Here is a 27,135-nt window from a genome sequence, read left to right as displayed (position 1 = left end):
GATCACACAAGAAAAGGCAGCAGGCTCAGGATATTTGCTGCAGTCCAACAGGTTATATTATGGAGATGAGAGTTTGCAGAGAATTGAGGATAATCAGTTCCAACAAAGGAGACGACTTGCTAAAAAACAAAAAAAACAGTAGGGCTTGAGTTCATCCTCAAGCAGTGTTATTAGCACTGCCTGGCTCTCTTCCGATCCCCACCCCCAAAAGAACACACCCCCCCCCCCCCCCAAATTGTATTAAGAATCGGTGAGGAGGGTGTGTTGTGCTGTCCTATCACGCTCCCTGTTAAAAGGTGACAAATCTGGTGTTCCAAAGATACAGTAAAGTGATGAGCATTATCACTCTAGGCCAGGAAGTATGCTAGTGCTAGGATTGCCATTTGAAAATAAAGTAAAAAAAAAAAAAGCCTGACACAAATTCAGTCACCACATCCATGAACTGGTAAGCTGTAATATGTAAGATTTCTGATTTGGGGTTTAGATACTCATCCACCTTACTAACCGTTCAGTGTCCTCCACCCCCTCTCTGCCAATCCCTCCACTGGCTTCCACTCACCCAATGAATAAAGTTCAAAGTACTAACAATAGTTTACAACACCATCCACAACTCTTCCCCCAACTACATCAGTAGCCTGATCTCAAAATATCAACCAAGCCGCTCTCTTCAGTCCTCCCAAGACCTCCTGCTTTCTATCTCCCTTGTCACCTCCCCCCCATGCTCGCCTCCAGGATTTCTCCAGAGCTTCTCCTATGTTTTGGAACTCCCTACCCCAATCTGTCCAACTGTCTCCTAATCAATTCATCTTTAGACGATCCCTGAAAACCCTTCTCTTTAAAGAAGCCTATCCGGCTTCTAACTATTACACTGTTTCACTTCCTCCATCAGCTCATCCCCCACAGCTATTGCCTTTTGTATCAGTTCCCCCTCCCTATTGGATTGTAAGCTCTACGGAGCAGGGCCCTCTGATTTATTTTGTACCAAGTGTATTGTAACTGTAATGTCTGCCTTCATTTTGTTAAGCGCTGTGCAAACTGTCGGCGCTAAATAAATTTGGTATAATATTAATAATAATAATAAATAGGGGCACCAAACAGTTTTTAACTCTTTATACATCAAGAAGAATTGGTTGGATTATTACATAGTATACTGTAGCTGTAGTTGGGTTAGTAAATAAGTGGTTAGCACTGTGGTCTTGCAGAACTGTGGTCCCGGGGCCAATTTTCACTGTGGTCAATATTTGCATGGAGCTTAATGTTCTTCTTCTGTTTGCATGGGTTTCCTCATACGATCCAAAAACATGCTGGTATGTTAATTGACTTTTACACATAACTGGCTCTAAAATGTGTCTGGCAGTGTAACTGTGCTACGGTCATTAGGATATATGTTTCCCTAGGAGGAGTGACTGATGTGACTGTCTCAGTATGTTCTGTCTGTAAAAACATACCAGAATATATTTCAGTATAGTTTCATAAAATAAGCCTGTTGTGATAGATGTCTTCATACAGAATGCATTGTTAAAATATTTCAGTTTTTTTTTTCTATTTAGTGTGTAGGTATTTCTCTAGTATAGTTCTTTTGTATATTGGAAGATGCAGATATGGATGGACCACATTGAACATCTTTGCAAGAGATGATTGCACAATTGAAAGTAATTACTTCCATGCTGGGAAAAGTAGTCAGAACTACTACAGGGACACTGGTAATATGAACCTCTATAAAAGGCAGACATATATCATATTTTAAGGAAAACAAAGTATAGAAAATGATACCTATAGCACTTTTAACCTTTGTTCCAAGGTTAGCTGCCTCAGGAGACTGAAACATAAACATTACTGGTGATAGCTCATTAGGATGCTTAGTTGGACAAATATTTTCCTGCAAACAGCTCGCTTAGTATGGGTCCATTTGTACTGATGAATGTGTAATTAAACAGTAAGATGGTAACATGAAGAATGCAAATTGTTCCAGTGTTATATTGTTCAAATGTATAGAATATTGTCTTAATGTGGTAAGTTTTACAGTGGGTACGGAAAGTATTCAGACCCCCTTAAATTTTTCACTCTTTGTTATATTGCAGCCATTTGCTAAAATCATTTAAGTTCATTCTTCTTCCTCATGAATGTACACATAGCACCCCATACTGACAGAAAAACACAGGATTGTTGACATTGTTGCAGATTTATTAAAAAAGAAAAACTGAAATATCACATGGTCCTAAGTATTCAGACCCTTTGCTCAGTATTTAGTAGAAGCCCCCTTTTGATCTAATACAGCCAGGAGTCTTTTTGGGAAAGATGCAACAAGTCTTTCACACCTGGATTTGGGGATCCTCTGCCATTCCTCCTTGCAGATCCTCTCCAGTTCTGTCAGGTTGGATGGTAAACATCGGTGGACAGCCATTTTTAGGTCTCTCCAGAGATGCTCAATTGGGTTTAAGTCAGGGCTCTGGCTGGGCCATTCAAGAACAGTCACGGAGTTGTTGTGAAGCCACTCCTTCGTTATTTTAGCTGTGTGCTTAGGGTCATTGTCTTGTTGGAAGGTAAACCTTCGGCCCAATCTGAGGTCCAGAGCACTCTGGAGAAGGTTTTTGTCCAGGATATCCCTGTACTTGGCCGCATTCATCTTTCCCTCGATTGCAACCAGTCGTCCCATCCCTGCAGCTGAAAAACACCCCCACAGCATGATGCTGCCACCACCATGCTTCACTGTTGGGACTGTATTGGACAGGTGATGAGCAGTGCCTGGTTTTCTCCACACATACCGCTTAGAATTAAGGCCAAAAAGTTCTATTTTGGTCTCATCAGACCAGAGAATCTTATTTCTCACCATCTTGGAGTCCTTCAGGTGTTTTTTAGCAAACTCCATACAGGCTTTCATGTGTCTTACACTGAGGAGAGGCTTCCGTCGGGCGACTCTGCCATAAAGCCCCGACTGGTGGAGGGCTGCAGTGATGGTTGACTTTCTACAACTTTCTCCCATCTCCTGACTGCATCTCTGGAGCTCAGCCACAGTGATCTTTGGGTTCTTCTTTACCTCTCTCACCAAGGCTCTTCTCCCCCGATAGCTCAGTTTGGCCGGACGGCCAGCTCTAGGAAGGGTTCTGGTCGTCCCAAACGTCTTCCATTTGAGGATTATGGAGGCCACTGTGCTCTTAGGAACCTTAAGTGCAGCAAAAATCTTTTTGTAACCTTGGCCAGATCTGTGCCTTGCCACAATTCTGTCTCTGTGCTCTTCAGGCAGTTCCTTTGACCTCATGATTCTCATTTGCTCTGACATGCATTGTGATCTGGAAGGTCTTATATAGACAGGTGTGTGGCTTTCCTAATCAAGTCCAATCAGTATAATCAAACACAACTGGACTCAAATGAAGGTGTAGAACCATCTCAAGGATGATCAGAAGAAATGGAAAGCACCTGAGTTAAATATATGAGTGTCACAGCAAAGGGTCTGAATACTTAGGAACATGTGATATTTCAGTTTTTCTTTTTTAATAAATCTGCAACAATGTCAACAATTCTGTGTTTTTCTGTCAGTATGGGGTGCTATGTGTACATTCATGAGGAAGAAGAATGAACTTAAATGATTTTAGCAAATGGCTGCAATATAACAAAGAGTGAAAAATTTAAGGGGGTCTGAATACTTTCCGTACCCACTGTATATATATTTCCCTCATTAAATACTGTAAGCAAGACGATAAATGCTAAGTTGAAATACTTTGATGGAAATCAATTTAAACGCTAAAAATATGTAATTCTGCACAGTCAGTTTTGCAATTCCATCACTCCTGCAAGACAGCACAGCAAGGATAAAATGGATCTACACTGCATCTGAGCACCAAAAACTCTATTTAATTCATTTTTAATATTCAAAGCAAACTCTCCCATCCTCGTCTCCATGCTTTATTTTGAAAAAAAAAAACACTGTGAAAAACACCCCCTATTATTTCTGGCCACAGCCATCTTGAGTAAGGGCCTTAGCCCAAGCTTGCAGGCAGGTGGGTGTGCTTAGTTGAGAAAACTCCTCCAATCCCAGTAGACGACCCCTGTGTAGAAACGTGTTGGAAGGAGCTGGTCGCGCTGTCGCTTGGTCACGGAACCGTTCTGCAGGCGGTCGTGACGTTCTTCAGCTTATGTCGCATCTGTCTTACTTGGATTGCTGTAAGTGCACTTGCCTTTAATAAATTTTGTTTTAAAAGGATAATGCACTATTAGCCCCTTTTCTTTCTCATGTGAATGCACCTTTGGGCCATTTCATCTTGAGCTGCACCAAGTGGATTCATCCGGATGCTGTGGGTGGATGTGATCAGGAGGATCCTTAAGGAGAGTACCCTACCTTTCCAGTTCTGCTGACACGGGATCACCTATATAATTTGCTTGAAGCTTTCACCTCCTTTATGTCTGGTAAGAGTCCATCTTTTTTCACTGGGGGTGTCACTTTATCAACAACTGTCCATTGGATACTCTTTTTTGTTGGCTATTTGGTAAGAGGCCATTCATTATGTTGTGATCACTCGTTTTGAACATTGTCACTACTACAATTGTGGACTCATCACCGACCAGATTATTCATTTGCACATATTTCACTATGGACTTTGATTTTCTATAGTTATTTTATTGCAATATTTTTTGTACATTTGCACTTATACCACTTGTATGTTTTACACATCAACATTGTTGGTTATTTTTTGCATTACTTTCTATACTCATTAGAACCTAAGTGCTCCCATTGAAAAAAGAAGAAAAACTCTAAAAATTGCATGACTCCCAATTGCATGCCTGCCTTTTCAAAATGGGAATGAGAGACACCTATTAGCAAAAGTATGTAGGCATAGGATACACCCCCTACCAGGCCCACTTACAGGACAATTATACAAAAAAAAAAAAAAATAGGTAAACCCACATGTGCTTTTTCTTACCGCTACTATTCCTTTATCATGGCTTTTGACATTTACAAATGCAGCAATTTAGAAATTGAATGAAAGGTTTAGCACCTGGGAAACACTGTTTGAAAGATAAATAGTGTGTTTTATTTACAACTATATAGATCAGACCAAAATGAGGGACAAATGAGGAGGAAAGAGGGACAGTGAGACTTTGTTCCAAATGTGGGACAGTCCCTCGAAATCAGGGACAGTTGGAAGCTATTAAATTGGGTCCAATTAATTGGCTAGAGTATGAATGGATGTTCAAGGATATCTACTAATCTCAGATCAGTCCATTAAAAACTGTATCTGCATGTGGTTTTGGTTTACCCATCTCCACACAGTTTTCAAGCTTAAAGCGCTAGAGTGGTGGTAAATGCCTTTTGTTTATGTTTTACCTACAGGTAAGCCTATAAAAAAGGCTTACCTAGATATACTGTAAATATACCTGTGCCATTCCTTCAGAGCTTTGTGCTGTAAACAGCGACTCCAGTGTGCATGCGCGTGAGTGACGTCATCACAGCTTGTCCATTCAGCTGGGTTAAGATGGAAGCACTGTCAGCTGTGACAGCGTGCCCTGGAGGGCTTTGTTTTAAGGCAAGTCACATACCCTGCTATTAGACAGTGCATACTAGAACATTTTAACATTGCCATGCAATGTTTTTCCCCCAAGTTTACTACCACTTTGAGCATATCTAAATCCAAATAATAATATATTACAGAAACAAAAAAGTTGGTACAACAATAGTTGCACAAACAAGAAATTGTGGACTTTAAAGGCACATACTGAACAGGCAAAATTATAATAATATATTACAGCATTCCAGGCCTTATATGTGGTGGCTGCATTCAGTTTAAGAACATTTTCAGTAAGTACAGAAAATCCCCGTTGATCTTGCCAGAAATTCAGTATTTGTTACTTACCAGTGAGCTTAAAAGAAAGCACAAATAACCTTATCTTGATTGTGTAAACTACTGGTATTAAAATGACTATGAGTTGGGCCTCATGAAGGTCTCACTCTAGGCTCTTATACTCTTAATCTTGTCCACCCAGTATAACTGCCACCTTGCTGCCCTCTCAAGATGGAGGGATGTCTGGATACACTGGGATCAAGAAATAGACAGAGGGCGCACCGGCCTAGCGCATTATCCTCAAACAAAATGGCTTTATTAAGTAAAAATTCAAATTCATCCTTACAAACATAGGTTTGACAAAGGCACATCAATTCCAATGTTATAGCATCAAAACTATCGCATGGCAGGTAAGATTCCTCAATACTACTGACGCGTTGTGAGCACCTGCCTCTTCCTCAGAGCCAACTAAACTGTATCACAGCCTTTGAATTTATAGAACCAGACAAAATGCAAAGGAAGTGTAATCCAGGATTAGCCCCTCCTAAATGGGGGTATTATTATTATTATTATTATTATACAGGATTTATATAGCGCCAACAGTTTGGGCAGCGCTTTACAGTGTGGGGGAAGACAATACAGTTACAGTACAATTCAATACAGGAGAAATCAGAGGGCCCTGCTCGTTAGAGCTTACAATCTAGAAATCATCCTATAGTGTTAACCCGCACAGTGTTGCTATGCAACCTCAAGGCAAATTAAATGAATCAAAACATAATTCAAAATTCATAAAAATGTTTGGGAAAACACACAATATCACATTAGTATCATGAGTGATCTTACCCTTGAATAACATGAGAGGAGGTGCATTTGAAGAAGGATGCCCACAAGTGATATATTCTCTTCATAAGAAGGGGGGGGGAACGTCACTTCCGCCCACGTCATTTTCGGGCCGGTGGAGTTAACGTCCCTTCTGCCCTTAGTGTAGCCCTGGATACAAGTGCCTAACGTATTCTGCGATGCTATACCCAGTAGCGAGGGGCACCACACTGAAGTGACATCAGTGGCTTGGAATGCAGGAGATGGTCACACTTCCTTGTTGTGGCCGTGTGCGTTCCAGCCACTCTGGATCCCTGCCACTATGAGAGACCCCACAGATCGCCTCTGGATGCTATTGATCTGGATGCCTAGAGCATCTTTGGCTATTGTGCACCTCCACCATGCCTAGCGTTAGATACCACCGGGTGGCATATTCAACACACCTCATACCCTTCCCCCCCTTCTTATGGAGAGAATATGTCACTTGTGGGCATCCTTCTTCACATGCACCTCCTCTCATGTTATTCAAGGGTAAGATCACTCATGATACTAATGTGATATTGTGTGTTTTCCAAAAAAATTTTATGAATTTTTAATTCTGAATTATGCTTTGATTTATTTATTATGCATTGAGGTTGCATAACAGCGCTGTGCGGGTTGACACCATAGGATAATACACCCATTTAGGAGGGGCTAATCCTGGATTACACCATTTTGTCTGGTTCTTTAAATTCAAAGGCTGTGATACAGTTTAGTTGGCTCTGAGGAAGAGGCAGGACCTCGAAACGCGTCAAACAGTCATATTGAGGCCATCTTACCTGCTATGCGATAGTTTTGATGCTATAGCATTGAAATTGAGGTGCCTTTGTCAAACCTATGTTTGTGAATATGAATTTGAATGCTTGCAATCCAGCCTGTGTGACAGCCATGTATGCCTCCCTAGATACAGTGCAGAATAAAAAGTGTAGCCACCCAGAGACAGAAAGTATGTTATTCACAGAATTACCAAATGAAAAAAATAGGTTGAAAAAGCGCTCTTTATCGAAAATCATATCAGAGGTGACCCTTGCTCCCCTTTAACCACTTGTCATCCGCTGGTTGAATATATACAGCCTTGACTTTAAGTGGTTAAAACAAGGTCAGGGCTATTTTTTTTTCAGCCAGCTCTGGACTAGTCAGTAAAAGTAATCCAACAAGTTGTAGAGCCGTCTGATTGCTTTTATGGTGCTGTGACAGTTTATTACTCTACTTGTGATAGCAATACATTTAAATAAAAAAAAGAATATTTTTTATTATACTAAATGTAAAAAAAAGTTTAAAAGAAATTCCTTGCACATATATGTACAATAAACAGTGATTGCACCACACATCTGGGGTATTCCCACAAATGTCAGAGGACGAACAATAATTCTATGGCCATCATTTATGGTTAACTTTCATATAAGGAGCTTTTAAAACATTGCCTATGGGCAATTTTGGGTATCGTAGTTTTTGTCATTTCACAGGAGATAATTCTATGGCCATCATTTATGGTTCACTTTCATATAAGGAGCTTTTAAAACATCGCCTATGGGCAATTTTGGGTATCGTAGTTTTTGTCATTTCACGGGAGATAATTCTATGGCCATCATTTATGATTAACTTTCATATAAGGAGCTTTTAAAACATCGCCTATGGGCAATTTTGGGTATCGTAGTTTTTGTCATTTCACGGGAGATAATTCTATGGCCATCATTTATGGTTAACTTTCATATAAGGAGCTTTTAAAACATCGCCTATGGGCAATTTTGGTTATCGCAGTTTTTGTCATTTCACGGGAGATAATTCTATGGCCATCATTTATGGTTAACTTTCATATAAGGAGCTTTTAAAACATCGCCTATGGGCAATTTTGGGTATCGTAGTTTTTGTCATTTCACGGGAGATAATTCTATGGCCATCATTTATGGTTAACTTTCATATAAGGAGCTTTTAAAACATCGCCTATGGGCAATTTTGGGTATCGTAGTTTTTGTCATTTCACGGGAGATAATTCTATTGCCATCATTTATGGTTAACTTTCATATAAGGAGCTTTTAAAACATCGCCTATGGGCAATTTTGGGTATCGTAGTTTTTGGCATTTCACGGGAGATAATTCTATTGCCATCATTTATGGTTAACTTTCATATAGCTTTTAAAACATCGCCTATGGGCAATTTTGCGTACCATCGTTTTTGTCATTTCACGGGAGCTGCAATACTAAGACTTGACATGCTTGGTATCTATTTACTCAATGCAATCTTTTATACTTTACCAAAAAATTGTGTATTTTGTTGTGTTTGTGTGTACTAAAATTCATTTTAGTGTATTTATTCCTGACAAAATATATTTCATCAACATTTGCACAAATATCATGCCACAAAAAAAAAAAAATGCAACTGTCATCATTTTATTCTACAGATTTCTATTCTTCAATCGATTTACAATCCACTTGTATTGGAATGCAATCCATTTTATTCTACAAGTTTTATCCAAATAATGCAGATTTTTATGTGTGGACAAAAAAAAAATGTTCTGGATAATCACTGGATAAATAAACAAGAATTCATGCTGTAGACGAAACGCAGTGATTCATTTTTTTAAATGAATAAGCAGTATTTATCTAGTTGTGTCACATTGTTTTAATATACACCAATAGCTCTGGTCTCAGTTTGCTGTGTGCAGCGTTACTAATGTAAGCAATAGTCTTTTTAAAAACTCCTCTACCAAACAGCATTGTAAAGTCCAAGTTAGGCTAAAAGAGGAAACTTCCATAATGGAACAGCCAGAATAATAAATCGGCAGCTGGTCCGTGTGGTTACACATACAAGGGCTTAATGAACTGCATCATTGTTTATTTGCTGATAAGAACTGTGGTGGTCCTGGGACCACCACTGCTCCACCAAGCTTCTTAGCTGATGAAAAGAAAATACGGTACTAATGTCCTCCACCCACATTTTATGACACCTGCCTAGTAAATGGTTATATAAATATTTATGATTGTTCATCATTTAAATGTAATTTTTGAACTGCCATGTTACATGAATACAATATAAATGTATCTAAAACTTACATTTACATCCTGGTTACCAAAGGGAAAAATATACATCTTAGAACCAGGAACAAACCGGTAGCTAGGTGCATCAAGCATTTAATAACAAAATAGATTAGGAGCTGTCTCTCTACACCGAAGATTTGCTCAGCCAACCTACCTTTACTCCCTATCTGTCAGTATCTGATTCTCAATAGCCCCTGTAGTATCTAATTCCCCAGAAAGCCACTGCTACCCAGTGGCAGGACAATGTCATCTAGAACCTAGGGTGAACATGTCAAACTGTGTCCAACCCCCCCAAGATGCATGAGCATTATGTGTCAGCAAAATCCCCCCCACAAAAACACAGCGCACTAATCTGCATGCCTAATGCTTACCCCTTAAATATAAATCACCCCCTCCTCCCAGTACAAATCCCCCTCTCAGCAAAAATCTTTGCCCCCCATCCCCAAAATTCCCCCAGCTCAAATGCCCCCCCCCCCATCCACAACTCTCATAGCACAAATCCTCTAACCCCTAAAATTTCTCCTCCTAGTACACATCGTCTCCCTCTCCTCCCCCCATCCCCCCACTTCCAATCCCTGCCTTGCAGCACAAACTCTCTCCAAATCCCCTCTCCTAGCACAAATCTTCTTCACCCCCTCCCAACACAAATCCCCCTAGATCACCATTCTTAGCAATCCTTCCCCCAAATTGCCCCTCCTCAAAAAATACTTACCCTCTGCAACCCCCCAAATTCCCCCTTCCAACACAAATCATGCCCCCCCAACCTCCTTGTGGTGCCCCCCCACCTCACATGATACCACAGTGCCCATTGCAGCTGCTCCTCCTGCCCACCCCTTGTCCCAGCCCTGCTGATATGGGAATGTTTGCATCCATGACTTCAGATTGTGTTGTAAGGCTTCCTTCACACTAGCTTCAGTTGAGTACTTTTCAAGGGACGGTGAAATGTTTTTTTTTTTTTTTTTTTTAGGTGTTCAAGAGGAGGTGCTGCCATCCCAGATACCTGTTTTTTTATTTATTTATTTATTTTTTTTTCTTTTTACATTTTTTTATTGCTGAATAGCAATTTTGCATTAAGAGCAACTGTGAGCGTAGTGTTTGCCTCACAATTGTGGAGGGGCCACATGCACTGTGGTGGTGCCTTCTGTCAAATTTGGCATGCAGCATTAAAATTGCTGCAAAGTATCATGGCTGCTGCAATGTGCACTTATTTTATTAGCACCATGTCATTGGACCCCTGCTCAACTCCATAAAAGCCTACGTGTCCATGTACACATAAGCTTTTAGCAGAGTTTAACCTCCCTGGCGGTATGATTCTTTCGGATTTAGGTCCTGAAAGCGGTACAATTATTTTGCATGTAATTCTTAAGAATGAGCAGCCCAAACCAACTATTTACATATGATTTTTTTTTACTGTGCGTTCTTCTTTATAACATCTCGGGTATGATAAAGTTTGAAAAATCATAAATTATAATATAATAAAAAACTATAAATAAGTTAAAGTATGTATGTATGTATACATATATATATATATATATATATATATATATATATATATATATATATATATATATACATAAAAAGTAGAAAACTGCAGGAAAGGGTACTGGGGGGCAAACTAATGTGAATTTATTTTATTTTGCATTGTATCAGTGTGTTTGGTGTGTTTTACATTTGAATTTGCCACCGGTTCCACCCCTCTGCGAACGTCACGTCGCAGGAGACGGAAGGCGGGGCACACAGAGGATCGGGAGGAAGATTCACCGCCACACACCGCCGGGATACATCGCTGGATCCCAGTGACAGGGTAAATAACCCCTCTACCAGGATCCAGCGATCTTCCTAGCGGTACCCCGAGTGTGGCTCGGGGTTACCGCTTTTGGCACTGAAATTTAACCCCGAGGCACACTCGGGAATACCGCTAGGAAGGTTAAGAGCTGCTGTGGTTAGGTGAGATTCATTCTCCCTCTCTTGAACATGGAAGAATAATGTTAAGGATAGGAACATTTTGACAACTGGGCACGGCATAACTGCGGCAAAATCGTGGCATAACTGCAGCAAAATCACCTGACTGCCCTCCTACAAGCGGACATGGTGCTATAAATGTATTTATTTTTTTTTTTCTCCCCCTTCCCTCCCTGTTCCTAATCTTTATTCTGTTCTCTCTCTTTCTTTTCTCTCTTTTTTTTTTTTCTTCATACATCCTGTTGGGAGGCCTCCCTTGGCCAACCTGACAGGAAATTAGACCCTTGTATACTAGGTGTCAACATTCAATTTCCTTTAGCTAATATGTTGTTGAACATCTTATTTTGTATACTTCAAGCATTATATAAGGCTACATCTTGTTTGAAATTTATGTTACTTAGAAAATTGAACCTTATTGTACGAAGTCTTATACTTACTTGCTTACAAAATGCCCCCTTTTTATTCCTAGGTTACATATCAATATATATTTGTGTTGTCAGGTTTCATATATTGTATTTGTGACTTAATTCCTCAATAAAGTTTACTATTGTGAAAAAAATAAATAAATAAATAAAATAAATGTGCTAAGCACAGAGGAAGCAAGCAAAAGCAAGAAGCGACCACCATGGTGCAGTATTTTTAACCACTTTAAGACCGGAAGGATTTGCCCCCTTAATGACCAGGCCCTAATTTGCGATTCAGCACTGCGTTACTTTAACGGACAATTGCGCAGCCGTGTGACCCTGTACCCAAATAAAATTTATGCCTCTGATTCCTCCTGTATTGAATTGTACTGTAACTGTATTGTCTTCCCCCACACTGTAAAGCGCTGCGCAAACTGTTGGCGCAATATAAATCCTGTATAATAATGATAATATGTCCTTTTTTTTCCTACTTATAGAGCTTTCTTTTGGTGATATTTGATTACCTGTGTGATTTTTATTTTTTGTGCTATAAACAAAAAAAAAAGCGACAATTTGGAAAACAAAAACAATATTTTTCACATTCTGCTATATGACAGTCTCAAAAAAAAAAAAAAAAAAAATCACATTTTTTAACATTTTAGGCCAATTTGTTTTCTGCTACATATTTTTGTTAAAAAAAATTTGCAATAAGCGTATTTTGATCGGTTTGCGCAAAAGTTATCACATCTACGGGAAAGATTTATGTCATTTTTATTGTTTTTTTTTTTTTTTTGACATTTTTGACACTTTTGGGGGGACCAGTGACATTACTATAGTAATCAGTGTAAAAAATATGCGCTGTTACTGTAATAATGACATTGGCAGGGAAAGGGTTAACATTGTGGGTGATCAAAGGGTTAAATGTGAGCCTAGGGGAGTGATTCGAACTGTGGGGGTGTGTGGCTTCTGAAATGACTATACAGACATGTGATCCTATATACTGTAGAAGGATCACATGGGCTCTATGATCATTTCAGGGAGAAGAACGGTCAGCTATGTTTACGACAACTGCCCATCCTTCTCTCTCAGCAGGGAGCGATCGTGGGTGTCAGGGGGCAATCAGAGCCGCCTCCCCACTGCATCGGCTTCTCCGCTGATGAGCGGGAGCGCGCCCCCTAGCCTCCCGAGAGCGAGCGCCGTACATGTATGGTGATGTGCCTCATAAAGCGGTTAAAGCATGGACCTTAATAAAGTAATGTACTTACAATAGGAAGAGATTACCAGGTGTAACAGGTAAGCATCGCTGGATTCCCGCCAGCGTGCGTAATGACTTCACTTGTTCTGCCCCGCCCAATGCGTTTTACTGTAAACAACATCTTCTGGGGATAGAGCCACTCTTTATTTTGTCACACCACATCACATTTGTTTTTATGGTTTGAGTGTTTTTTGACACTTTTAAATATCATTTAAAAGTACAAGAAGACTTTTTATTTTATGCACTGAGTTTACACTATAAGTTCCTTTATAGAGTATGTTATTTTTATACGATGTAACTTTATTTTTTTTTTTAAAACAGTGAGGTTTATTGAAACTTTTGGTACAATACAAAAATAGACCGTGCATTGAAACTTCGATCAGATTCATAACACACAGAAGTACAAAAAAAAAAAAATACAAATATACACAGTGATTAACACTTAGAAACAGAACAGACATAGTAAAAATGAGGCAGTAATCAGTTACTTTCTTTCGGCCCAACACTCGAGCAGACAATATTAGGTCAATTGGGGCGGTCAGCATAAAATAGTTACCCACTGCACTACTGAGCTGTGTCAGGGCACTGCACCCACTTGTCCCAAATCTTGTTGAACTTCTGGGGGCACCCCCTATGTTTATATAAAAGTTTATGAAATGGGATGACACTATTAATTTCCTTAATCCACATTCCTAGAGTAGGAGGAGTAGGTCTCATCCACCGCCTGGCTATCAATTTACGCGCTATAAACAAAGTTTCCTGAAGAAATATGACAGTGGATTTGGGCATCTCTCCATCCGGATAGACCCCCAGGAGACACTCCTTAGGGGAGAGCTGTAGAGGAGACCCCATTTTGTCGTGCAGAAATGTGACTACCTGTTGCCATAGAGTCTGTAATTGGGGACAGCTCCACAATAGATGAAAGAAGGAAGCATCAGGGTCTGCGCACATAGGACAAGAGGGGACCAAGTCAGGGTGATATTTGGACAGTCTGAGCGGGGTGAGATAAGCCTGGTGTATTATAAAGGTCTGGGTAAGGCGATCCGACAGTTTTGGCGACACTCTGCGGCACGTCTCCAGGGCATCCTCCCATTCCTCATCCTCCATGGCCCCCACATTGCGCTCCCAGCGGGTCTTAAGTGCATAAGCTAAAGTGGTCGAGGAAGGTGTGTGGAGCTCAGAGTAGAACATGGAAATGAGGTGACTGGGTTCTGTACTTTTAACAATCTCAAGGGTGGTGACCGATTCTATCTCAGGAGGACCGTCAAGGAATTGAGATCTATAAGCATGGGAGAGCTGTAAGTATCTGTAGTGCATGGGGCCCTGGAGCGCAAACTGGTCTTGCAGGGTCTCGTAAGACCGCAGACCAGTGGTCGTGGAGATATGGCTAAGGAGGAGAATACCCCTCCCACTCCATATCGACAGGTCAGGGATGGAGAGGAACTCACGCAATGTACTATTATGCCACAGAGGGGTGAGTGTATGGAACGGAGGGCACCGAAGCCTGGACGCTACCACCTCCCAGATCCGACAATAGTGATATAGGAGAGATCTGGGGCACAGGGGCTCCGGCGAGCCCCTGACGCCCCTAAGGATAACTAGGAGGGGGTCCCCGAGGGGATGAGCCCACCCAGGGCAGAGCAGGGTCAAGAAGCGTTCTCTATCCGTTTTATCAATGTGAAAGAACTGGGACAACTGAGCTGCCAGATAGTACAGATTAAAATCCGGCAGGGCCAACCCCCCTAGATTTGTAGAATTTTTGAGTTTGCGCCAGGAGATCTTGTGCCGGTTAGCACCCCAAACAAAGGTCTTGAGGAGTGATTCCATCTGCTTAAACAGCCTGAGTGGCAGATATATAGGAGAATGCCATACAACATAGAGAATTTTGGGAAGAAGAATCATTTTAATTAAATTGACCCTACCCATCACTCCCAGAGGTAATTTGGACCATACTTGAATTTTGGCCTTAAGCAGAGGGAACAAGGGTTGAACGTTATCTGGGACATAATCTGCTGAGCTAGCTGTCACCTGAATCCCTAAGTACTTAATGCGGGATACACACTGCAGGGCCGGGTTTGCGGGGGCGATCGCCTGCGGGCTCTCGTCAAGCGGGAGAATTTGTGACTTATCCCAGTTTATCTGAAAACCGGAGAACCGTCCGTACCGTTCAATTAAAGAAAGGGCTGTGAGCAGGGAATCTCGAGAGTCTTCCAAATATAACAAAGTGTCGTCAGCATACATGCTGATTTTCTCCTCCAGCGGTCCCTTACGTAGGCCACGAATCCCGGGATGTGCTCTAATGGCCATCGCCAGGGGCTCCGCGGCCAGGGCATACAGCAGGGGGGAGAGGGGGCACCCCTGTCGAGTGCCACGGGATAAAGGGAAGGCGGTCGACTGCCAGCCGTTGGCCAGGACCCTAGCTACCGGGGCGCTATATAGAAGTTTGACCCACTTAATAAAATTAGGTCCAAAGCCGTATCGGTCCAGGCAGGTCCATAGAAATGGCCACTCTACCGAGTCGAATGCTTTAGCCGTGTCCAAGGAGACCACCACCCTGCCACCCATTCCGTCGTGTTGTGCCTGGAGATTCATGAATAACCGGCGAAGGTTAAATGAGGTGTTCCTCCCAGGCATGAACCCGGCCTGGTCCAAGTGTATGAGTGAAAGGATCACCTTGTTAAGACGGAGGGATAAAATTTTCGCAAGGATTTTAGTGTCTACTGGGAGCAAAGAGATGGGACGGTAAGACTCTGGGGCGTGCAAGTCCTTGCCCGGCTTGGGGATGAGCACAATTAGCGCCTCCCGCATAGAAGGGGGCAGGGCTGCATCCTTGAACAGAGATTGAAACAAAGCCAATAATTTAGGAGAAAGGAGTTCCGAATATTGGGAGAAGAATTCAATCGGGAGGCCGTCCAGGCCGGGGGCCTTAGATCTAGGGAACTTGGACACGGCTGCTGCAATCTCCTCCACAGAAATGGGTGCCTCGAGGGTCGCCAACTGGTCGGGTGTCAATGTGGGAAAGGCAATAGAGTCCAGAAAGTCATGCATGTCAGTGCAGTCAGCGGGGGCCCTAGAGGTGTAAAGTGTACTAAAAAATGATCGGAAACACTGTGTCACCGCAGCAGGATCGGTGATCTCATTACCCAGGTCATCCTTTAAAGTTATAACTACCGGGGGCCTATCCTCACAATGAACTAAATATGCGAGGAGTTTCCCCGCCCGCTCTCCATGTGCAAACAGATTCTGCTTCTGAAAAAACATCTTAGATTTCGCCTTCTCATATTCAAGTTGGGAAAGGACTTTAGAGGTCAATTTATACTGGGATTCATGCGTCGGAGTCGGGTCCGCCATAAAGGCCTGTTCAGCTTCAAGCAGATTCGCCGTTGCCCTGGAGATCTCCTCAGCAGCCCGCGCTCTAACAGCTTTAATTTTGGAAATCATAGTGGATCTGGCGAACAGTTTAAATGCCTCCCACACTGCAGCCGGGGAGGCAGTGCCCTCATTATCAGAAAAGAATTGTGTCCAGGTCCCCTCAATGTCGTTCCCATCAGACACCAAGGGGAGCCAGGCGGGATTCAGGCGCCAGGCCGGGGGAGGTCTATTGCAGGGCAAGGACAACAGTATCCAATAAGGGCAGTGATCAGACAGAGTCCGTGGGGCGAAGCCTGCCGCCAGTAACCTGGGGAGCAGGGTTCGAGACATCAATATCAGATCAATGCGTGACATAGAATGGTGTGCAGCCGAGAAACAGGAGTACGCACGCTGAGCGGGGTACTTGCTACGCCAGGAGTCGGTCAAACCAAAGCTCTCCACCAATCGGGAGAACCTGGTCGGGGACGACCCCGGCGGCGCCTGGGAGGCGCCACCGGATCTATCCAGACCCGAGTCCAGCACATTATTAAAGTCGCCCAGCCAGATCACCGGGGCCCCCGGGCATTGTGCCATAAACGCCAATCCCTCCATTATAACCACAGCAGAGTAAGGGGGGGCACATAGAAAGCCATCAGAAGCATCAATTCCCCATAGACTGACGTTTTAAGGAAGACATATCTACCCATTGGGTCAACCTGAGATCCTAGGAGCTGGAAATGCACCGATTTGGCCACCAGAAGCGCCACACCCCTGGAGTGCGAGCTATATGCAGAGTGATGCACCCAGCCAACCCAGGGCCGTTTGAGAGACTGCTGTACGCGGCCCTCCAAATGTGTCTCCACCAGTACTATAATGTCAGCCCGGACACGGCGTAGAACATTAAAGACAGCCGTCCATTTAATCTTATCGCGCATACCCCTGACATTCCACGTCAACAATTTCAATGCGGCCATGGCAGGGGTAATACGGAGCGTGGAGCGGAGGCTCCCAGGATCTCAGGCAATAAGGCCACAGAACTAACAATCCCACGGTCATACACTAACATTAATAAACGGCAGTAAAAGAGCAGGCAGTTATTACTTGAGGTCAATGTGCATAGAACAGAAACAGTATAGAGATTGTACCAATTATAAACTGTAAACAATGGTAATACCCCAAACCCCCCTCCCTGCCCTGCACCAACCCCAACTTGTGCGGGCATGTTCCCAAACAAGTGCCTCAACCAGAACAGGCCCACATGCGACTGGTAAAAAGCAAGAACAGGAGGCCAGGGACCCCCAGGATAGTCAGCAAAAATACAGCAAAATACAACTAGGACAAGCAAGGGGGCCCGGGGGCCCAGGTCCAGCAGAAGTCGCAGGGGGCAACAGGGGAGTTGGGCACAAACACACGCCTGAGCGGGTGTAGGGGGCGAAAACCAACGGGTGTATCGCTGGGTAGCAAAACCTATGGGCAGGTGGAAATCCATAGGAAGAGAACAGAAAAATCAGTTCCATCTGTGGAGCTAGGGTGCTCCGCCGGTCAAACACAGGAGCAGTGGGTCAGGGAAATGAGGGGGGGGGGGAAAGGGGGGTACAAAGTCTTGAGTTCCTCAGGATCTACAAAGCCCCCCCCACCTCAGCAGCAGCACAAGGCACAGGCAATCAGGGAGAAAGTGTCATGAAGTCGCCAGGGCAAGGTGGTCAGGCTCTAGCTTCCAGTCCTTCTAGCCAGGAGATGGCGGCCTCCGGATCCTCAAAGAAGTGGGCTCGGTCCTCACCCTCCACTCTAAGACGGGCCGGGTACAACATAGAGTATTTGATATTCTTGATACGCAGCCTGCGTTTGACCTCCAAAAAGCTCTTGCGGCGCCTCTGGACCTCAGCAGAGAAGTCGGGGAAAATCGCTATTTTGTGATTTCCAAATGGAATGTTCCCCTTAACTCTGGCCAGGCGCAATATGGCATCTCTGTCCCGATAGTTCAGGAATTTAGCGATGAATGTGCGGGGGGGTGCACCCTGAGGGGGGGGACGCCCTGAGAGGCGATGTGCACGTTCCACAACAAAAGTGGGTGAAAAGGATTCTCTGCCATATGTTTGAGTGAGCAATTGTTCCAAATAAGATGAGGGGTCTGCACCTTCAGAGCCCTCCGGGAGGCCAATGAACCGCAAGTTACAGCGGCGCAGCCTATTCTCCATGTCATCTTGTTTTTGAAGGATAAGGTGTACTTGTTGCTGCAGCCTGTCTGAGGAGCTTTGCAATGGGGGGAGGGAGTCCTCCACCTCGCTGATTCTGTGTTCAGCCTCACCAACTCTGTCCCTTAGCTTCTGCATATCCTGACGCATCAGTGATATATCTACCTTCACCTCCTCGATTTTAGTCGTCAGCATGGTCTGGCAGGTGGCAATCGCTTCCAATACCTTGGATGTAGCAGGGCTCTCCGGCTCCTCCACCACGAGCGACGGGCCGGCGCCATCTTGGATCGGGGCCTCCTTCTCCAGCCTCCGGAATGCAGCCAGTTTTGCCGCAGCTTCCGAGCCTTTCTTCGGCGGAGACATGCGGAGGTCAGTGCCGCGGGTGTGCGGGAGGTGAAGGGAGGATTATCGTGCCCGGAGGGCTGCAGGATTAGCGGTAAAGGAGATCGGTCCGGCGGAGCTCCTCTCACACACGTCCTCTCACATGCTGCGCCAGGCCACGCCCCTCACGATGTAACTTTATTATAAGAACATTAGCACTTTAGAATTTTAGGGGATAGTGCACCCACTTTTCTTGAAGTAGCTTTTTATACATCTAGTATCGAGATTGTGTAGTGGATGCAGCAGTCTTTATTTATATTTCACTCGCTAGCACAAATCATTTATTTGGTTTTTCTTTACCCATTCATTATAATTGGGCTGCTAATGCATCACAACAAAAGAAAAAAGTACATCAATGAGTTTTTAGCAAAGCAGCCCACCACAACATACAGTATACATAAAAAAAAAAAAAAAAAGATGGTAGCTTAATTGGCATCTTTCTAAAATTAGCCCTAATTCATATAAAAAAGTTTGCACTAAGTTGCACTCTACTGTACAATGTTTTGGGGTTCTATTTACAAAAAAAAAGATTCTACAATGCACCGAGTTATGCAGAGCGTTGCTATGCATTCCGGTAATGCATTTTTTTTTTTTAACACTCATTGCTACAATGCACAAGTGTGCACAAATTTAGGCCCTTAACCACTTGCCGACCTCCAGCAGTACATATACTGCAGCAAGTCGGCTCTGTCCCGCGAAACAACGTAACTGTACATCGTTTTGCAAGACCGCTAGTGGGGGCATGAGCACGCGCCAGTTGGCTACAGGGAGAGCCAAACAGCAGGTCCGGCAGCTGCGATTGCCACCGGGCACCCGGTATCGCTGCTCGTAGAGACAGAATGGTGGTCTGCTATTGTAAATACGGCAGACCGCTGTTCTGTCAGTAATGAACACAGGGATCCTGTGTTCCTCCTATTTAGGAATACAGGTCTCTGTGCTCATTCAGCAAGCCCATCCCACACACAGTTAAAAAGCACTCCCTAGGGACACATTTAACCCTTTTGATCGCCCCTGGTGTTAACCCATACTCTGCCAATGTCATTATTACAGTAACAATGGATATTTTTAGCACTGATTACTATAGTATCGTCACTGGTCCCCCCCAAAAGTGCCAAAAATGTCAGTTAGGTGTCCAATCTGTATGCTGCAATGTCGCAGCCCCACTAAAAAATGCTAACCACCACCATTACTAGTATAAAATCAAATAAATAAAAATTACCTAAATCTTTCCCCTAGTTTGTAGCCGCGATAACTTTTGCGAAAACCAATCAATATACACATATTGGGATTTTTTTTTACCACAAATATGTAGCAGAATACAAATTGACCTAAAATGATGAAAACATTTTATTTTTACATTTTTTATTGGGAATGTTTTATAGCAGAAAGTAAAAAATGTTTTTTTTATTCATAATTGTCTCTCTTTTTGTGTCTAAAGCGCAAAAAATAAAAATCGCAGAGGTGATAAAATACCTCCAAAAGAAAGCTCTATTTGTGAGAAAAAATGTACATCCATTTTATTTGCGTGCAGCGTCGCACAACTGTGCAATTGTCAGTTATAGTAACGCAGTACCATATCGCAAAAAATGGCCTGGCCATTAAGGGGGTAAAACCTTGCGGTCCAGAAGTGGTTTAAAAGAATAATAAAAAAAGGTTACATTTTATTGTATTTTATATTGATATTAATTGCATCTCATATTGATATTAATTTTGCCCCACTACATAACTGGTAACTAGAAAAAAAGCAAGCATGTTATATATATTCTATGAGACAAAAATATGTTCTCTATTAGGGATGACAATCCCTCTCTTCATATGACAATACAGCGAGATCTCGTGAGAGCTTGCAGTTCAGGTACGAGATTTCCTAGAAGGTAATGGTGACATTGCCTTCCCAGGCTGCATCTATGCGGTTTGGGGCTACAGCACTACTCCTTTCAGGGAAACCAGGAAGTAGAAAACAAAAAAAAGCAAAGAAAAAAAAAAATGTTTAATTGTTAGGGGATTTCATATCAGCACGCTGAGATGTATTGTGATGTGGATTTTAGGAAGGAAGGGAAAAGGTCTGCTATAATAAATATGAATGCTGTATACCTCTTAACAGAGGCGTAACTAGAACCTTCAGGGCCCCTGTGCAAAAAACCATGAAGGGCCCCCTGGACCCCTGGCTAGGTCCCTTCCCTTCAAGCCAGGGGCTCTTCCCACTGATCCTGGGGCCCTTTACTCTCGTTGCAGGGCCCTTTATTACGCTTTCACAAGTTCTTCAGTGGGCCCCCTTCCTGCCATCTTGGGGCCTCCCCACGGTGGTGGAATGCCAGGGCCAGATTGCAAGTGTGACCTTTGCGATCCTGGAAGTTCACCCACTGGTGTCAGTAGTTTTTATTTTTTGGTATTTCAACTGTATTATTTTTTATCATTTTATTTAATTTTTTTACAATGTCACTGACTATGACTCTGTCCATTCAGAAAAGGAAGGAGCTGGTAAATTACATATTTAGCAACCCCTTCCTGGTTCTCTATTGTGACATATCCCCTGCAGCAGCCGGCAGGAGAGGGGAGGGAGCACAGTGGGGGGGGGGGGGGGGGGCAGTGGAGCACACAGGGGCCCAGAGACAGCAGAACACAAGTGAACTGGATAGGAGGAGTGGCGGGAGGAAAAAGGAAGGCAGTGATTTCTCTACATGCTGCCCCCACCGCCCCTCCTATCCAGGTGTACAGGGGAGCCACAGAGGCCCCCTGGAGCATGGGGCCCGGTTGCAATTGCAACCCCTGCAACCCCTGTAGTTACGCCCCTGCCTCTTAACCTACTGTATATACTCGAGAATAAGTCGACTTTTTCAGCATGTTTTTTATGCTGAAAAAGCCCCCTCGGCTTATACTCGAGTGAGGATCTCACTTACCTTTCTTCGGTGCAGTGCGCATGCATCGCCGCCGCGCGGGAAAGCCTTTACATGTTAGTCTATTTCCAGACAGATGGCGCATGCGAGGTGACGTAATGGCGCCGGGCGGCGCCATTTTTAAATGTAAGGCGCCTCACCAAAAGGTAAGTGAGACTCCTCCGCAGCCCCTGCGTCTCCTCAGGATATGAGGTGCTGCGGGCATGGTACAGGAGATTCTCCTGTACCATGCCCACAGCACTGCATCTCTTGTACTATGCCTGTACCATCTCCTGTACCATGCCTGTACCGTCTCCTGTACCATGCCTGTACCATCTCCTGTACCATGCCTGTACCGTCTCCTGTACCATGCCTGTACCATCTCCTGTACCATGCCTGTACCGTCTCCTGTACCATGCCTGTACCATCTCCTGTACCACTGTAAGACAGTGGATGGTCTCAGTAGTTTTTTCTATTATTTTTTACAACTTTATTCTTTATTATTGTTGAGATTATTATTTTCATATTTTTTTTTTTTTGCCTTTTTTTTTTTTTTTTACAATTTTTATAAGGAGCCCTGTTGGGGGACTTTAGTTGAAATATAAAGAGTCTAAATATACCTCTGATGTCCCCCTTTTGAGAGAAAGGGACTGAGGAAAGAGATTCCTGAGCTGCACTGGACAGTAAATGAATGGGAAGTGCTCTGTGGTGAGAGGCTTCCTGTTCATTCACAATAATATTTTACTATGCTTCTGTTATGAATGAACACAGTGAGTGATCTGTACTAGGGAGAGGAGAGGAGGGAAGCCAGTAGTGCCTAGGAGGGGGGGCACATTCTGTAGGGGAAACTGACACCACATCGGGTGATTAGAGTGTGCCTAGGCACATCTGTCACACCCAGTGCACACTCCTATGGTGTATATATCTCTAATTTCCCAATGCTAGTGCAGGCAGCATCAGTTGCACTAAATATAATTTAATGGAGAACTTTTGAAAATACTAAATTTATAAAGAGAAAAAATGTTTTTTAATACCAGTTTCAGACAATAACCTACCTTAGAAGACTTTGGATGATAAATTATCTATTATGCACAGTGTCATATGAACCAAAATTATCCCCTTCCTCCATCCATATAGGAAGCTTGCTTATATGCTTTGAACTAGTTTGTATTCAGCACAGCAAAGGCTATATAGCCAAATGTTACATATATTTACTACAAATCCTAATGAGAGTCCTCCTTTATATAAACTTGTCAGAGTATAAATAGCACAAGAAGAAAGAAGCAAGAAAGAAGAAAAGAAACTTCTGAATGTGACTTGTTATTAGATCTTTGTCATCCAGCATACAAAGAAAAAGAGTTTAAAGCAAAATTTAGACAAACAATATAGAAAAACATTAAAGCAAAAAAAACAAAACAAATTGGAAGACATTGTGAAATTATACCTGGAAAGAAAAGAAAAGCACAGATTCAATAACAATGAGTTACAGAAAACCCTGTAAAGAATAATAAAATATCAATTTGGTTATTTAATGTAATCAATAGTCTTAGTAAATATATTGTTTTAATAAAACAAATCAATAGAACAATAAAACATATGCTGGAGTAGGGATTCCTATTTAATGTCGTTGAAGCAGTTTTATCAGCTTTTTACTACTTTCAGTTAAAGTATTTTTCGTGCTCATCTATTCTCTACAGCAGCTTTTAATAACATTGGCTTACTAGCCTTTGAGGATGACTTACAATGAAATACAACACACATCACTAAGGAGTTTTTTTTCCAGAAATAAAAGGAAAAGAGAGTAAAATCTTCCATCAGCTTTTTTTGCTCATATTTTGCTCCCAATTATTACCCATGGGAGCTTTTCCATCAATTTATGATTTTAAAATCTATCTCAACCTTCACCTCTATTCATCCTGTGCCTACCCTTCTGAATGGCTCCTACAATGTCCTTCAGTGTTATAGTCATGCTATCTGCTCACGACAGAAGCTGGCATTGCATGGATTGTATGGTATTTTTTTTTTTTCACGTGGGGTATTTTTAAATCCCACCCAACGTTTTTGCTAGGTTGAAACCATTTTCATAATGCCTTTTTCTTTTTTTTTATATCTTTTAAAATCTGAAACATTTTTATTACAGTATGATGCCCCCAGTTTCCCCTACACCCCAAGCAGCTATACTCCCCAAGTTGTTTAATATTGAGTGGCCGTAGACAGTCTAATCAATAAAGCATATGCTTCTCATTTTGACTATTTCTTGTAATTATTGAGCCATTACTGAACTTCTAGGTTAGATTAGTGCCTCTGATAGTCACAGGTACTCATTATAACACAGGAAGTTTCCCCAACATGACGAAAAATCTCCATGTCCGTGAGTTTAAAATGCAGAGGAAAATCAAAGTACTGTCAAAATAGGGCAAATACAGCAGCATGTCCTGCTGCTTAGGCCACACATTCGCAGATGAACAAACATCTCCCGACATGGCTCTTAATGGTATATCCGACAATATATAGCTACCCTGACTGATGCTAAGAAAGTGTAAGGTAAACCGGATTCCCAGCACCAGAAAACCAGTGCGGGCTTATGCTTGTATGCATTGCTCACATGCTCATACTTCTACGCAAAGAGGCAATAGATGTACAGTGGTGATCGAAAGTTTGGGCACCCCAGGTAAAAATTTGTATTAATGTGCATAAAGAAGCCAAGGAAAGATGGAAAAATCTCCAAAAGGCATCAAATTACAGATTAGACATTCTTATATGTCAACAAAAGTTAGATTTTATTTCCATCATTTACACTTTCAAAATAACAGAAAACAAAAAAATGGCACCTGCAAAAGTTTGGGCACCCTGCAGAGTTAATATCTTGTACTGCCCCCTTTGGCAAGTATCACAGCTTGTAAACGCTTTTTGTAGCCAGCCAAGAGTCTTTCAATTCTTGTTTGAGATATCTTTGCCCATTCTTCCTTACAAAAGTCTTCCAGTTCTTTGAGATTTCTGGGCTGTATGTCACGCACTGCTCTTTTAAGGTCTATCCATAGATTTTCAATTATGTTGAGTTCAGGAGATTGTGAAGGCCATGGCAAAACCTTCAGTTTACGCCTCTTGATGTAATCCCCCGTGGATTTCGAGGTGTGTTTAGGATCATTATCCATTTGTAGAAGCGATCCTCTCTTTAACTTCAGCTTTTTCACAGATGGCATCAAGTTACCATCCAAAATTTGCTGAAATTTTATTGAATCAATTTTTCCTTCTACTCGTGAGATGTTCCCTGTGCCACTGGCTGCAATACAACCCCAAAGCATGATTGATCCACCCCCAGGCTTAACAGTTGGACAGAGGTTCTTTTCATTAAATTCTGTGCTCCTTCTTCTCCAAACGTACCTTTGCTCATTCCGGCCAAAAAGTTCAATTTTAACCTCATCGGTCCACAGAACTTGTTTCCAAAATGCATCAGGCTTGTCTATATGTTCATTTGCAAAGTTCAAACGCTGATTTTTGTGGTGAGGACGTAGAAGAGGTTTTCTTCTGATGACTCTTCCATGAAGACCATATTTGTACAATTATCTCTTTATAGTGGAATAGTGTACCACAGCTCCAGTGTCTGCCAGATCTTTCTGGAGGGATCGTGCAGTCAAACGTGGGTTTTGAATTGTTTTTCTCACAATCCTGCGAGCTGTTCTGTCTGATATTTTTCTTGGTCTTCCAGATCTTGCTTTAACTTCCACTGTTCATGATGACTCCAATTTCTTAATTACATTCCGAACAGAGGATATTGACATCTGAAAACGCTTTGCTATCTTCTTATAGCCTTCTCCAGCTTTGTGAGCGTCAACTATTTTCAGTTTCAGTTTTCTAGACAACTGCTTAGAAGATCCCATGGTGTTGATTGTTGGGGCAAGGTCAGATGAGTCTGGGCATTTAAAACCTTTGAGATTGACATCACCTGGTCTTCCCAGACGATGATTGAGAACAATCCATGACACTGGCAGGTCTCAGCCTTGCAAAGGGGGCAGTGCATGCTATAAATTCTGCAAGGTGCCCAAACTTTTGCAGACATCATTTTTTGTTTTCTGTAATTTTCAAAGTGTCAATGATGGAAATAAAATCTAACTTTTGTTGACATATTATAAGAATGTCTAATCTGTAATTTGATGCCTTTTGGAGATTTTTCCATCTTTCCTTGGCTTCTTTATGCACATTAATACAAATTTTTACCCGGGGTGCCCAAACTTTCGATCACCACTGTACTATTCCAGTTCACCGTGCTTGAATTCATGCATGCACTTGTACACATACATACTCACACGCACACTTGGCGCCCAGTGGCTTATTTAAACTGGTCACCATGAGCAGTTGCGGAATGATCTTCAGCTTGTAACTGTATTCCTGAGACCTGATCCATTAAACCTGCTTACCTGAGTATGACCCAGCTTTCTCCTGGACTTCACCTTTGCCCCTGCATTAACCTTATTCATCTGGTCTCTCTGACCTTGGCCTGTTCACTAGACTCATCTTCCCCTGCTGATTCTGTACTGCGCTGCCCCATCTGTTACTGACCTTGGCCTGCTTCCTGGACATGCTCTGCCTGCTGACTCGGTCCCTTGTTGCCTGGCTGCCACTGGTCACTGCCTGTACACTAGCTCTGCTTCCATCTCCTGCTCTGGTGCCAAGCTGTTTCAGTATCCTGACCTGAGGACTCGCGACCCCCCCAGCTTTGAGCAGACTTCACCAGCCAGCTACTCCAGCATTCGTGGCACTCTGTGCACTCACACTCACTGTCTCCACCTTCAGGAGTGTTGGGCAGGTGCAAGGTGCAAGAGAGGCCTCCACCACATTCCAGTCATCACCAGGTACCTGATAGAAAGTGTACGTTTAAATGAATTGACAAGTCCTCTGTTAAAATATGACTTAAAGTGATACTAAAGTTTTTTAATTTGTCTTCAAATAAAAAGAGGTTACACTTACCTGCTGTATTGCACAGAGCAGCTGCTTACATCTTCTTTCCCCCACCGACGCTGTCCTATCCCTTTTTCT

At 42.7% G+C, this 27,135-nt stretch overlaps 1 protein-coding gene across 2 annotated transcripts in view; it reads right to left on the bottom strand.

The window, feature by feature from the left end:
• The window catches only part of RASGEF1B (RasGEF domain family member 1B), a 627,091-nt gene that overhangs the window by 164,127 nt on the left and 435,829 nt on the right, over nt 1-27,135 (bottom strand). The window lies entirely within an intron of this gene.

The sequence above is a fragment of the Pelophylax lessonae genome (genome assembly GCF_965119305.1).
Source record: "Pelophylax lessonae genome assembly, chromosome: 1".
Classification (NCBI taxonomy): domain Eukaryota; kingdom Metazoa; phylum Chordata; class Amphibia; order Anura; family Ranidae; genus Pelophylax; species Pelophylax lessonae.
This window is presented reverse-complemented; position numbering and strand designations above follow the sequence as displayed.